At 40.6% G+C, this 13,732-nt stretch overlaps 1 protein-coding gene and 1 pseudogene across 1 annotated transcript in view; one reads left to right on the top strand and one right to left on the bottom strand.

Moving 5' to 3' along the window:
* MGMT (O-6-methylguanine-DNA methyltransferase) overlaps positions 1–13,732 on the top strand; it is a 270,350-nt gene that overhangs the window by 81,290 nt on the left and 175,328 nt on the right. The gene's annotated exons all lie outside the window — the stretch shown is intronic.
* LOC136158372 (histone-lysine N-methyltransferase SETMAR-like) lies at positions 11,510–12,551 on the bottom strand (annotated as a pseudogene).

Below are 13,732 nucleotides of genomic sequence, written 5' to 3' on the forward strand. Positions count from 1 at the left end.
ATTTTGGTGCTGTCCTGGCAGAATGTAGGGTTTACAAATCAGGACAATAGTGATGTCCTGGGGCTTTGGGGCTCCTTTTTCTTGGTATTCTTGTTAGGAGGTCTCACTCAGGGACCTCTGCATAGGACAGATGTCCTGGGATTTGAAAGGCAGGGAAGAATCAGACATTTCTGATTCTACAGAATCTACTGATTCTGATTCTAAGAACGCCTACTGTGGTGCTCTGAGTTTAAAAAAAAAATGATCTTGGTCCAAAACTTGATTATATGATAGTTTTTTAAAAAGCTGTAAAACTTTTGAGATGCTTGGGAGAAATTCTAGAAATTTGCCATTGGTGGCAATTCTTATAGACTGTTTAAAAAAAAAAAAGTCGTCTTTTTTAAAAGTCCGCTGTAACCGTAGCTTCCTGGGGGGTGGTTCCATTGGTGGTTTTCGGTGGGTCTGAGGGGCTGGCTGGCTCTCCCGCCCATCTCTGCCAGCTCTCCATCCTGCCTCCTGCCTGAGGCCACTGGCTCTGCCTTGCTGTGCCCTCCCTCAAAGGACTGCCTTCTCCCTTCCAGAGCTGCAGCAGCGCCTCCCAGCACTCTTCATCTTTGGTTGATCAGATTAGATTCCTGAATCCAGGTTTTCAGTATGTTCCGCCATTACTTGCATAGAAACTGTCGTCGGTGTTTCACAGGTCATCTCTCACTTGGAGCTCTGCATTGCACTGTTACGTGTGAGATGAGCCTGGGTACGGTCCTCTAGCTCGTCCGCTCAGAGTCAGATCGGAGCCTCAGAGTCAGGCTGCTGGGCCTGACTCCAGCTCTTGCCACTCTCCAGCTCTGGCAGGTGACACTCTGCTTGGTTCGCAGGGTTCAGGTGTGGTGGGGTCACAGACACGGGGCTCAGTAGTGGTAATGCTGGTGGGCCTCATGGTGGGGTGGGAGCGCGGGGCTGATGGTTGGAATCCGTAGCCTGGTTGGTGTCAGACAGTGGATGGCTCAAGGAGACCCAGCCCAGATTTGCCCTGAGTCAGCAGCCTGACCCAGAGGTTTGTGTAGTAACTAGCTAACTCGCCCAGGTCAGAGGCTGTCTTCCAGCCTGGCGGAGTCCCTCCACCGCTCCCATGAGGCATGATGATAAGCCTCGCCCTCCCATACGCTTTCCTGAGTAAGCCCAGTGCCACCTTCCTGTGCCCCGTGGTCTCAGCCACAGGAGAAGCGTTATTTTATCCTGAGAGCCAGCAGCTTTGGATCACGGACACGTTGAGGAGACGCTCGTGTGCTTGCTGGCCTCACCTGCGCTGGGGGAAGGGACGGGAGCGAGAAGTGCTTTTTAGGTTCAGCCGTAAGGAGAGTGCTGTCCTGGGCAGCACGTACACACGCCAGGTGCCCCGGGAGGACCTGTTCTTAACAGAGCACAGTTGTCCTCCGAAGAGTCCTGACGGACGTGTGTTCACAGGCTGTAAGTTGCTTTTTGCTTTTAAAGACACAAAGAACACTTGTGGGTTTTTTCCCCTTCAGTCACATCATGAGGATGTCATTTCATCCCTCGCCGGCTTACACGGGGCCCGCTGTCGCTGAGTGTAGACCGAGCACAGAGCTAAAGCTGACGTGCTTCTGCTTTCTCCAGGGTTGTCTTCTTTCCCTTCACCAAGCTGTGTCTGCCCCCAGCCGCACCTCCCTCCGCACGCCCGCGCTCTGGTGCTGGCTGGCCGCCCTGTGTCTCTTCTGAGTGTGCTGGCCTGGGTCGTCTTGCCATTAACTCATAATCAGACCTGAGTCCAAATAGAATAGGAATTAAAGGCTTTGAGTAGGGACAAAGGGCTGCCGTGTTCCTTCACATTCTGAATGAAGATTTTTGTTTAGAAGCACCCATCAGACACCCCTGTTGCCCTTACTTTGTTGGCGCAGTGTTCTGGAAGCCTGGGCGCCTGTGGCCTCAGGCAGGCGGTCAGCGGTGGAGGCGCCCACAGCTCACTGAGGGGTTCTGCAGCTCCAGGCCCGCTCCCCTGCCTCCTCCCAGGTCACCTCACGTTCTGGGGCATCGGGACAGGGACCTGCGAAGTCTGTCTTCAGACCAGGTTATTTTGTGAAATATCGTAGTGAACTTACCAAAGTGGTGAAGCTGATGAAGTGAAATAAAAACACTGCAGTGAAACTTACTTTAGTGCAACACAATGAGTTGTGTTTTTCATATCTGGCCGATATTGCCCACTAAATCTAATCTGCAATGCTGAAAATTATGCCATTTTTTATGATTTGTTTAATTTTGACTGAAAAAAATTGACTATTCATCGATTCTTGACCTGCAAGTATTGAGGGAAAAATTTAGTTAATAAGAATTTTCATGAGGTGTAAATTTAAATGTATGAGGACTCTGCTTCTCCTGTAATGCTATAGACATTAATTTAAAAATTCTATAAGAGCCTGAGGGCGTAGGGGTGTGTGAAGAACAGAAAGTGGAGGTAGATATGGTTAACTGGTAGCCAAGGTCTATTCCTGTCACACAGGAAGATGTTTGTGTTTACTGCCCATCCTTGGCTATGTGTGGTTGTGTGTAATTAGAATGTTACTTTTGTTACAGTTTCTTCGCCTGTGAAATGATTTCTGCACACTCAAGGGTAACAAGTCACCTGGAGATCAGGTCATGCTGTTGGTGTGTGCAGTACACTCAGTGGAAAGTTTTCTCTTGGTTCTCCTGTCTGCAGTTCAAAGGGGCTTTCAAGAAGTCATAAAAAATGAAGGATCCTAATATTGAAGTTGGGAAATGTGAGTGAATGACATTCTTTACACACCTCAACTGTCAACATTTCTAATCAAATCACCCAGCCTTCTTCCTTCTTAAATGGTACAGGCAATCTTTCCTGTAATAAACACCCCTACGTCTAATGAGAGGCCCTAAGGCAGCTTCAAATGTATGAATTCATTATAATTGAACAACATAATCTCAGGGCAAAGATGCCTGCTACCCAGTCTCTTAAACTTCACACAGCTTGGGTGTTTTATGAAAAATGTTACACATTTTGTTTACAACGTATTGCTGCTGTTTGAAGTATTGTATGTTCCTGTAGTACATAAGATGGGGCCGCATAATGGAGGAAAAATCAAGGAGGCAATCTTTCATTTTGTTCTTGTATGAAAAATTCAAAAGACTGAAAACTCACCCAGAGAAATTTTGCAAGCATATTATTTTCCAATGTTTCGATCAATTTGTCTGTCAACCATGCTGAGAGGTGGAAGGGGCCAGCAAAAGCAATTTAGCTTGTGAGGTCCAAAATAGAAATGTTTTAGGGAACCTTGTCACATGTTATTTCTTTATATTAGAACCGCTGTGTGTTTTATTTGCTGGTCATATTATGAAGAGAAATTGATATCAATCATCTAAGTAAGCTATGAATATCTGATATAAATATTACTGTTACATGCATGCACCAGAACAAAATATAAATTAACCTTTTAATGCATGCAAAAAACCTTGTGTGACAACAGACTCTTGTTTTGGACTTTTCCATTTAGCAATTCATGGTGCATTTTAATTGACTGTACCCAGTGACACTCGGTGGAAACGTCTTGCGTGTGAGCATCGCTGACCCTGCCAGGGCTTAATCACGCTGTGACCTTCCCACAGTGAGCACACCCGGGGTTGGCAAATGTGCCCAAGCCTCGCTGCCAGTCGGTTGTTGCTTTTTTTTTTTAAATTGGTGCAGATAGTGGAGTTTGAAAGAACACTCATTTAACTTCCAGTTAAATTTTTAGTTGGAATTTGTTTAGATCAAGTTATGTTAGGAGTGGTGTTAATACTACGGTGAACGTACAGGTTCACTAAGACTTTGTTGTGGGGAACCTATAATTTCATAATATATGTGCTTACATTTCTCCTTCAAATCTTAGAGGAACACATTAAGGTTATTTTTCAGAAAATGTATAATTAGAGGAAATTAAATCAGTTGGCTTAAAAAGACCCCAGTTCAGTTGGTCAGGTCAGCCAACATCATCTTCCTGTAGTAACCTGACTTGGAAGTTGGCTACTGTTCACATGTCATTATTTTCTGAAAGCTTGTTATTTCTTCCCAGTTTCTCAGAAACTAAAACTAAGTGTAATAGTTGAGTATACTGGATGCTGTGGACGCTGATTAATAGAAATAAACTGTGACAAGTAAATCTTTCCGCTTGGCATCAATATTAATATTCTGTGAAACACAATATGTTTTATATGAAAAAACATTTTGAAATACAATTCTCAATTAATTATGATGATTTGGAACACAGACTGCCCTCGAATAGTCCTCACATAATGTGATTGAGATGGCTGCTTTTTTCAGTGAATGTTTGGTACTTTATATTCATTTAAATGATGCACCAACATTTCTCTCATCCTAATCCCCCATTAATGTGTGTTTAGACTCTCCTTAGGTTTTATTTGGTCTTTGTTTGCTTTGGAGCTATTTGAAGCAACATTTATTGTGAGTATCTTTATATAGACATCTTTGTGTACTTTGTATAAGTCTGTGTAGAATAAATTCTGAGCAGTAGCATTAAAAAGTTAGATCTCTTCAAATTGCTTCACGATTTTAATTTTTATATTGAGTAAGATTGAACATCTTCTCTGATGTTCATTGGTCATTTGTACTTCCTTAGTGAAATGTTTGCTTATTTTTCTAGTGGGTTGTTTGTTATCTTTATCTTTCTAATTTTGCATGTTAAAGGTTGTCATTTTTATTTTGATACTTCCCATGGATTTTTTAAAGAGAGATTTAATTTTTTATATAGTCAGACTTTAAATTATTTTGGAAAAATTTTCAATTTACAGAAAAGCTGCAAAGATAGCACATAGAGTTCTAATACAGTGTTCACCCGGTTTCTTCTGATAACAGTGTACGTAACCGTGGCACGATTGTCAAAACTGTTGACTCGAAATTAGCACTGGGTTTACATTGGTATCATTGTGGTCAGATTTTCAAGTCTTTCCCGATGGTTTCTGAGTATCATGGAATGCTTGATAAAGGATTTGTTTACATTTATTATATATATGTATACACACACATGGATGTATTGGTAGCCATCCATGCTTATTTTCTATTGCTTTCTTGGTTTCATTTTCACAAAATTTTTTAAAGGTTTAGCTGGAATCCATCTTTATTTTCATCCAAATTGTTTAACGAATTTTTTGAATTGCTCTGCTTTTGGCTATACACATTTTACAAAGATTAAGAAGAAAAAACTGCATGCTATTTTGTAGTTTATTATCTTATCCTTGACCATATTATTTTTTACAGTACCTGATAAATGCATATTGTAAGAGTATAAAATCTACTTTTACATTTATTGTAATAAGAATTCTTGTAAGACCATTAGATTGAGACTGTTTTCTTTGGATCCATAATAGGTGGTTCTATAATTTTGATAGTTAAATTTTCTTATCTTTAAGCAATCCTAAGTCATTCTGAAGGAGGCAAAAAATTCCAGCCCATCATGTACTTAGTTTTGCAGTGGCATACGAAGAGCAAAATGTCATGTGACCCCAACAAGTAAGTAAAGCAGGCGTTCCCTGAAGTCTTGGGATTGATTGAATTTCTAAGTGTTAGTCTGTCCCCTGTGATAGTTATTTATTTGTGACTATTATCTTCACTTAGAGAATTCATGTGCTAAAGTTTCAGGAAATAGTTTGAAATCGCTTCTTGACCTTTGAGGGGGATAATATCACTTTAAAAGATCTTTTAAAGTAAATAAACACAAACTTTTGTGGGTTGTTAGGCATGTAAAAATCATGTAGCTTTCAGTGAGAACCATTACTGAGATTTGGCCTGTGCTGGGCAGCCTTTCCTATGTTGAGGAGGTTGTTTATTCATAACTTTCTTTTTTCGCATCTTATTGAAGTATAATTGACATATTGTAAAGTATTTAAAATATACAGTGTGATGACTTGATATATGAATACATATGCATTATGAGAGTATTCCACTCCCTATTAGCACATCCTTCAGCTCATGTGCTTAGCTTTGTGTGTGTGTGAGAGAACATTTAAGTTCTACTCTTCAGCAAATTTCAGATATATAACAGTGTTATCAACTATAGTCACCATGAGCTCCTCAGACCTTATTCATAAAATAACTTCAAGTGTAAGCAGGCAGGCTTTGTCTTTGTCTGGTTCATTTCACTTAGTGTAAGGCCCTCCAGGTTCAACCATGTTGTGGCAAATGTCAGGATTTCCTTCTTTTTTCTTGCTATTGAATATAAAAATAAGATTCCACTGTATTTATATATATATATATATATATATATATATATATATTTTTTTTTTTTTTTTTTTTTTTTTTTTTCCCCCTGCCTGTTTGTCCCTTATTGGACCTTCAGGTTGTTTTCCATGTCTTGGTTGTTGTGAATAATGGAGCAACAAACAGGGAGTACAAATGTGACTTCGGTGATTTCATTTCCTCTGGTTATAGACTCAGAAGTGGAGCTGCTGGATCATATGGTAGTTCTCTTTTTCTTGAGGAACCTCCATATTGTTTTCCATACTGGCTGTAACAGTTTGCCGCCTCACCAGCTGTGCACAAGGGTTCCCTTTTCTCCATGTCTGTGCCAGCATTTGTTACCTCCTGTCTTTTTGACATCCTAGACATCCTAACAGGTATCAGGTGATAACTCATAGTGGTTTTGATTTGCATTTCTCTGATGATTAGTGATGTTGACCATCTTCTCACAGATTTGTTGGCCATCTGTACGTCATCATTAGAAAAGTCTACTTAGGTCCTTTGCCTCTTGTTAAACTGGTTATTTGGGTATTTTTTGTTTTGCTTTGCTATTGCGTGAGTGCCTTGGATATTTCGGCTGGTAACCCTGTGTGGGCCGTGTGGTTTGCAGACATTTCCTCCCACTCAGCAGGTCGCCTTTCCCTTCTGCTGCCTCCTTGGCTGTGCAGCTTTGTTGTTTGCTGTACTCCCTGTTGCTGATTGTTTGCGTTTGGTGTCAGAAAGTCATCTCCTAGGTTGACATCAAGAAGCTTGCCACCTCTGTTTTCTTCTTGGAATTTTATGGTTTCAGGTCTGATGTTAAAGTGTTTAATCCACTTTGAGTTGATTTTGTGTATAATGTAAGGTAGGGGTCCAGTTTTAGTCTTTTGCATATGGCTGTCCACTTTTCTCAATCTCACTTCCTGGAGGGACTATCTTTTCTCCACTGTAAATTATTGGCTCCATTGTTGAAAATCAATTGACCACATATGTGTAGGTTTATTTGTGATTCTATATTCAGTTACTATAGATACCATACTGTTTACATTATTCTTCCTTTGTAATATAGTTTGAAATCCAGACATGTGATGCCTCTAGCTTTGTTCTTAAGATTGTGTTGGTTTTTGGAATCTTTTGTGATTCTATGCAAATTTTAGAATGTTTTCTATTTCTGTGAAAAATGCCATTAGATTTTTTGATAGGGATTGCGTTGTATCAGTAGATTGCTTTGGGTAGTATGGACATTGTAACAGTAATAAATACTCTGACTGATGAATACTGATACCTTTTCATTTGTATCTTTTATTTCATTTCTCACTGTCTTTGACTCCCTTGGTTAAGTGTATTCCTTGGTATTTTATTCTTTTTGATGATAGTATAAATGGGATTTTTCTTTAAATTTTTCTTTCTCATAGTTCATTGTTTTTTTTCATAGTTCATTGTTGATGTTTATAAATGCAGCTGATTTTTGAAATTGATTTTGTATCCTGAAATTTTACTGAAATCATTTTTTCTCAGTTATTTGATGGAATCTTTATGATGTCCTCTTCAAACAAAATTTTACATCTTCCTTTCTAATTTGGATATCCTTTATTTCTAGCTAATTACTCTTTCTAGAAGTTCCAGTACTATGTTGAATAAAAGGGATGAGACTGGGCGTTCTTTTCTTGTTTCTCATCTTCGAAGAAAAACTTTCAGCTTTTCTCATTGAATCTGATGTTAGCTATAGGCTTGTCATACATGGACTTTGTTATATTAAGATATGTTGCTCCTGTAACCAGTTTGTTGAGGGTTTTATTATATCATAGAAGGAAGTTGAATTTTGTCAAATGCTTTTCCTTTATTTGTTGAACTTCATCTTGTTATTGTGGTCCACAGGGATTTGTGTATATTGAAACATGCTTGTACCCCTGGAATAACCCCCACCTGATCATGGTGAATGATTCTTTCAGTGTGTTTTTGGATTTGGCTTGATAATACTTTGTTGAGGATTTTTGCATCAGTGTTCATCAGGGATATTGGTTGGTAATTTCCTCTACTTGCAGAGTCCTTGTCTGGCTTTGGTATCAGGGTAATGCTTGCCTCATAAAATGAGGAGATGTTTCCTCTTCTTCAGTTTTTTGGAAGAATTTGAAAAGGACTGTTACTGGTTCTGTAAAATTCACTGGCGAAGCCATCTTGTCCTGAACATTTCTCTGATGATAAGTTTTTGGTTACTGATGTAATCTCTTCCCCAGTAATAGGTTTCTTTAGGCTTTCTGTTGCTTCATGCTGCTATCCTGATAGGTTGTTTATTTCCAGAAATCGGAATCAGTTGTTCAGTTTTTTGTTTCATTGTTCATAATAGTCTCTTACCCTTTGTATTTCTGTGGTATCAGTCATAATGTCTCCTCATTAAACTTTTGAGCCTACTTCTCTTTGGTAAGTCTAGCTAAAGTTCCGTTTATATTTTTTATCTCTTTAAAAAAGAAACAGATCTTAGTTTCCCCTTTTTTATTTATCTTTTTAGTCCCTAGTTATTATTTCTGCTCTGATATGTATGTTTTCTTCCTTCTAACTTTGGACTTGGTTTGTTCTTTTTCTGCTTCCTTGAAGTGTAAAAGTAGGTTGTTATTTGAGATCTTTTTTCCTTAATATAAGTGTTGAGAGCTATAAACTTCCCTCTTAGAATCACTTTTGTTGCACACCATAAATTTTGCTAAGTTGTGTTTCCATTTTCGTTTATCTCAAGATACTTTATTTCTTTTGATTTCTTCTTTGACTCATTTGTTGAGAAGTATGTTGTTTAATTTCCACGTATTTGTGAACTTTGCATTTTCTTCTTGTAATTGATTCCTAGTTTCACACTATTGTGGTTAGAAAAGATGCTTGATGTGATTTCACTGTTACTAAATTTGTTAAGACTCGTGTTTCACCCTAACATATGATCCATTCTGGAAAATGTTTCATGTGTACTTATGAAGAATGTATATTCTGCTTTTGTTGAGTGAGATGTTTTGTAAATGTCTGTTAGGGCCATTTGCTGTAATGTGTAGTTTAAGTCCAATACCTCTTTACTGATTTTCTATCTAAATGATCTAGACAGAAATGTTGATAATGGGGTATTGAAGTCCCTATTGTTATTGTCTGAGTTAAGCTGAAGAATTGATGCTTTTGAATTGCGCTGGAGAAGACTTGTGAAAATCCCTTGGACAGTGAGGAGAATGAATCAGTCAATCCTGAAGGAAATAAGCCCTGAATGTTCTTTAGAAAGACTGATGCTGAAGCTCCAATACTTTGGCCACCTGATGCAAAGAGCCAGCCCATTGGAAAAGACCCTGATGCTGGGAAAGACTGAGGGCAGGAGAAGGGGATGACAGATTATGAAATGGTTGAATGGCATCACTGACTCAATGTATCTGAGTGTGAGCAAACTCCCAAAATATGGTGAAGGACAGAGAAGCCTGAAATGCTACAGTCCATGGGGTCGCAGAGAGCTGGACACAAGTTAGTGACTGAACAACAGCAGCATCATTGTCACTGTATTGTTGTGTGTGTCTTCCTTTGGATTTGTTAATATTTGCTTTCTACATTTAGGTGCTCCTTTGCTGGATGCATGATATTTACAAATATCATATCCCCTTGATGAACTGACCTCTCTATTATATGATAACCTTTGTCTCTTGCTACAGTCTTTGACTTAAAATCTACTTTGTATAACTTAAGTACTGCTAATCTTGCTTCGTTTGCATGGACTATCTTTTTCATCCTTTTACATTCAATCTGTATGTCCTTACAGATGAAGTGAATCACTTAAAGACTGCTTATAATTTGGTCTTTTAAAAAAAAGTCTACCTAGGTTTTCTGTGTGTTTTGATTGGAGGAGTTAGCCCATTTACGCTGTGAGCCGTTGCTGATGGCTGCGGGCTCACTGCTGGCGCTTGTTGACTGTTCTCTGGTTGCTTTTATTCCCTTGTTCCTTCCTTGCTCTCCTGTGGTTGCCGTGGGGCTCACACAGAGCATCTGATCGCTGCCGCGGCCTCTCTCGGCCTGAGAGCAAACCAGCTTCGTTTGCACAGCTCCTTTCTGTGCATGTGTGCCTGTGTGTTCAGTTACTCACTTGTGTCCAACTGTCTGCACCCCTGTGGACTGTAACCTGCCAGCTCCTCTGTCCATGGGATTTCCCAGGCAGGAATACTGGAGCGGGCTGCCATTTCCTCCTCCAGGGGACCTTCCTCACCCAGGGATGGAACCCACTTCTTCTGCTTTGGCTGGCAGATTCTTTACATTGAGCCACCAGGGAGCCCATAAGTAAGTTAACATGATGTAAGTCATCCTAATCTGTTGGAATGATTCAGTTCAGTTCAGTTGCTCAGCCGTGTCCGACTCTGTGACCCCGTGAATCACAGCACGCCAGGCCTCCCTGTCCTTCACCAACTCCCGGAGTTGACTCAAACTCATGTCCATGGAGTCAGTGATGCCATCCAGCCATCTCATCCTCTGTCGTCCCCTTCTCCTCCTGCCCCCAGTCCCTCGCAGCATCAGGATCTTTTCTAATGAGTCACCTCTTCACATGAGGTGGCCAAAGTATTGGAGTTTCAGCTTCAGCACCAGTCCTTCCAATGAACACCCAGGACTGATCTCCTTGAGGATGGACTGGTTGGATCTCCTTGTAGTCCAAGGGACTCTCAAGAGTCTTCTCCAACACCACAGTTCAAGAGCATCAATTCTTCGGCACCCAGCCTTCTTCACAGTCCAGCTCTCACATCCATACATGACTACTGTAAAAACCATAGCCTTGACCAGACGGACCTTTGATGGCAAAGTAATGTCTCTGCTTTTTAATACGCTGTCTAGGTTGGTCATAACTTTCCTTCCAAGGAGTAAGCGTGTTTTAATTTCATTGCTGCAATCACCATCTGCAGTGATTTTGGAGCCCCCCAAAATAAAGTCTGCCACTGGTTTCCACTGTTTCCCCATCGATTTCCCATGAAGTGATGGGACCAGATTAGGATGTCTTAAATACCTTTCAAGTTCAAGACAGTCGCTCAGTCATGTCTGACTCTTTGCGAACCCATGGCCTGTAGCCTACCAGGCTCCTCCGTCCATGGGATTTTCCAGGCAAGAGTACTGGAGTGAGTTGCAATTTCCTTCTCCAGGAGATCTTCCCGACCCAGGGATCTAACCCGCGTCTCCTGCATTGTAGGCAGATGCTTTACCGTCTGAGCCACCAGGGAAGCCTTTAGTGTTAAGTAATTGTGGTTTTAGACCATGAATTTTAAATCATTACAACTAGACTAAAACACATCTTTATTAATTAAAATATGGACCATTATAATTAGCACATTTTTGCCAGTGATAAATAAGTTTGTTTATTCCTGTATTGTAAAAATCTGTTTCAGGATTCGACAAAGTCTTGGAAAGCATTTTCTGCCTCATGCTGGTTGTGGAAGCATTTATTCTGGAAAAAGTTGTTGAGATGCTTGAAGAAGTGATAGTTGGTTGGCCATTCAGGGGAATATAGTGAATGAAGCAAAACTTCATAGCTCAGCTCGTTCAACTTTTGAAAGGTTGGTTGTGTGACGTGTGCTTGGGCATTGTTGTGGAGAAGAATTGGGCTCTTTTTGTTGAGTAGTGCTGGCTGCAGGCATTGAAGTTTTTGGTGCATCTCATCGATTTGCTGAGCATAAATCTCAGATTTAATGGTTTCTCCAGAATTCAGAAAACTGTAGTGGGTCAGACTGGCAGCAGACCACCAAACAGTGACCATGATCTTTTTGCAGTGCAGCTTTGACTTTGGGAAATGCTTTGGAGCTTTTCCTCAGTCCAACCACTGAGCTGGTCACTGTCGGTTGTCCAAAAAAGAAATCCACTTTTTGTTGCACATCACAATCCACTCGAGAAATGGCTCATTGTTATTGCATGGAATAAAAGAAGATGACCATTTGATTTTGATTTTGACCAGTTCAAAATGACCAGTTTTTGTTGGATTTGCGGCAACTCATGAGGCACCCACTCACTGAGCTTTTTCACCTTTCCAGTTTGTTTCAAATGCCGAGTGATCGTGGAATGGCAGACGTGGAGTTCTTTGGCAACTCTGGTGTAGTTGTTAGAGGGTCAGCTTTGATGATTGCTCTCAGTTGGTCATTGGCCACTCCTGGTGGCCAGCCCCTATGTTCCTCATCTTCAAGGCTCTCGTCTCCTTTGCAGAACTTCTTGAACCAACAGTGCACTGTACCTTCATTAGCAGTTCCTGGGCAAATGTGTTTTTGATGTTGTGAGTTGTCTCCACTGCTTTACAACCCATTTTGAACTTGAATAAGAATATTGTTCGAATTTGCTTTTTGTCTAGCATCGTTTCCCTAGTTTAAAATAAATATAAAATACACAGTGAGTAATAAGTCATTAGCAAAAAAAAACAAAAAGCAAGAAATGTGCATTAAATCGATGCATAACATAATCCACATTTATTTAAGAATGTATTCCAATATCAAACAGCAAAGTTCAGCAATGCAAAACCACAATTACTTTTGCAGCAACATAATAGATTACAGAGTGATGATGTAAATACCGTAATTTTCCACATTCAATTAAAACAAGAGATTAAGATTAGGTTAACTTTTTTGAAAATGGAAGGAAAAAAACAACCATTATTTCTGATTTCCGTTTCTATATCCTTAATTTGAAAACTATATTTGGGAGCACCCTGAGCAAGTGTCAGCTTGTGCTCTGTTGCTAACTAGGCTTCATGACACATGGGTGTTTTCCTCTGTCGTGTGGTGAAATGCACCTTCATCATTTTGGAAGAACTTCTAAGGCATTAGGGAATTGTCATAGGATACAGTCATTGAGACGTTTTTGCTAGTTATCCTTAGGAGAGACATTAATCTTAGGTGGGTATCCTTGTTTTTAAAGGAGTGGCTGGTAATTTTGAATATCTTCTTTTAGGGTCTTAATATTACATGTCTTCTTCCTCTGAGTCATATTTTACCTTGCTAATATTGTGGATCTTAGTTGAGGGTACAGTTCAGCCTGTGATTTGGGAAAGTTAGCCTGTCCATTTCAGTGTTCTTTTCAATAAAGCAGGAGTAACCATTCTCTCATAAGGTGGTCAGTGGAAGTAAAAAGACAGCTGCCTGCAAGGTGCCCTCTGCACTGCCTGGTCCTGGGGCAGCTTTGTGCATGGGGCTCAGTGCTGGGAGGAGACCTTCTTCAGCAGGCCTGCCTGGTGGCCTCTTAGGACTGGCTCTGAAGTACGCCCCACCTCCTGTCTCCCAGGCTGCCCAGGCTTCAGGTGCCTTCAACTCTCCAGAGGGCAGCTGGGACCTTTTGAAGGTAGGTGCAAAAGACTCACTTGTCAAAGAACCCAAGAACTTTAAAGCCAGAGGAGGGAAACAGCTCTGGCAGAGCCCGAGTTCTGATACAGTCTGCTGAGAACTGGGTCTCATGGCCTCCCCTGAAAACAGGGTTCTGGAGTGTGCTCCAGTCTTTTTGCCTGGCAAATGGACAGAGGAGCCTGGCTGGCTGCGGTCCGTA

Source organism: Muntiacus reevesi, chromosome 2 (genome assembly GCF_963930625.1).
Source record: "Muntiacus reevesi chromosome 2, mMunRee1.1, whole genome shotgun sequence".
NCBI lineage: Eukaryota > Metazoa > Chordata > Mammalia > Artiodactyla > Cervidae > Muntiacus > Muntiacus reevesi.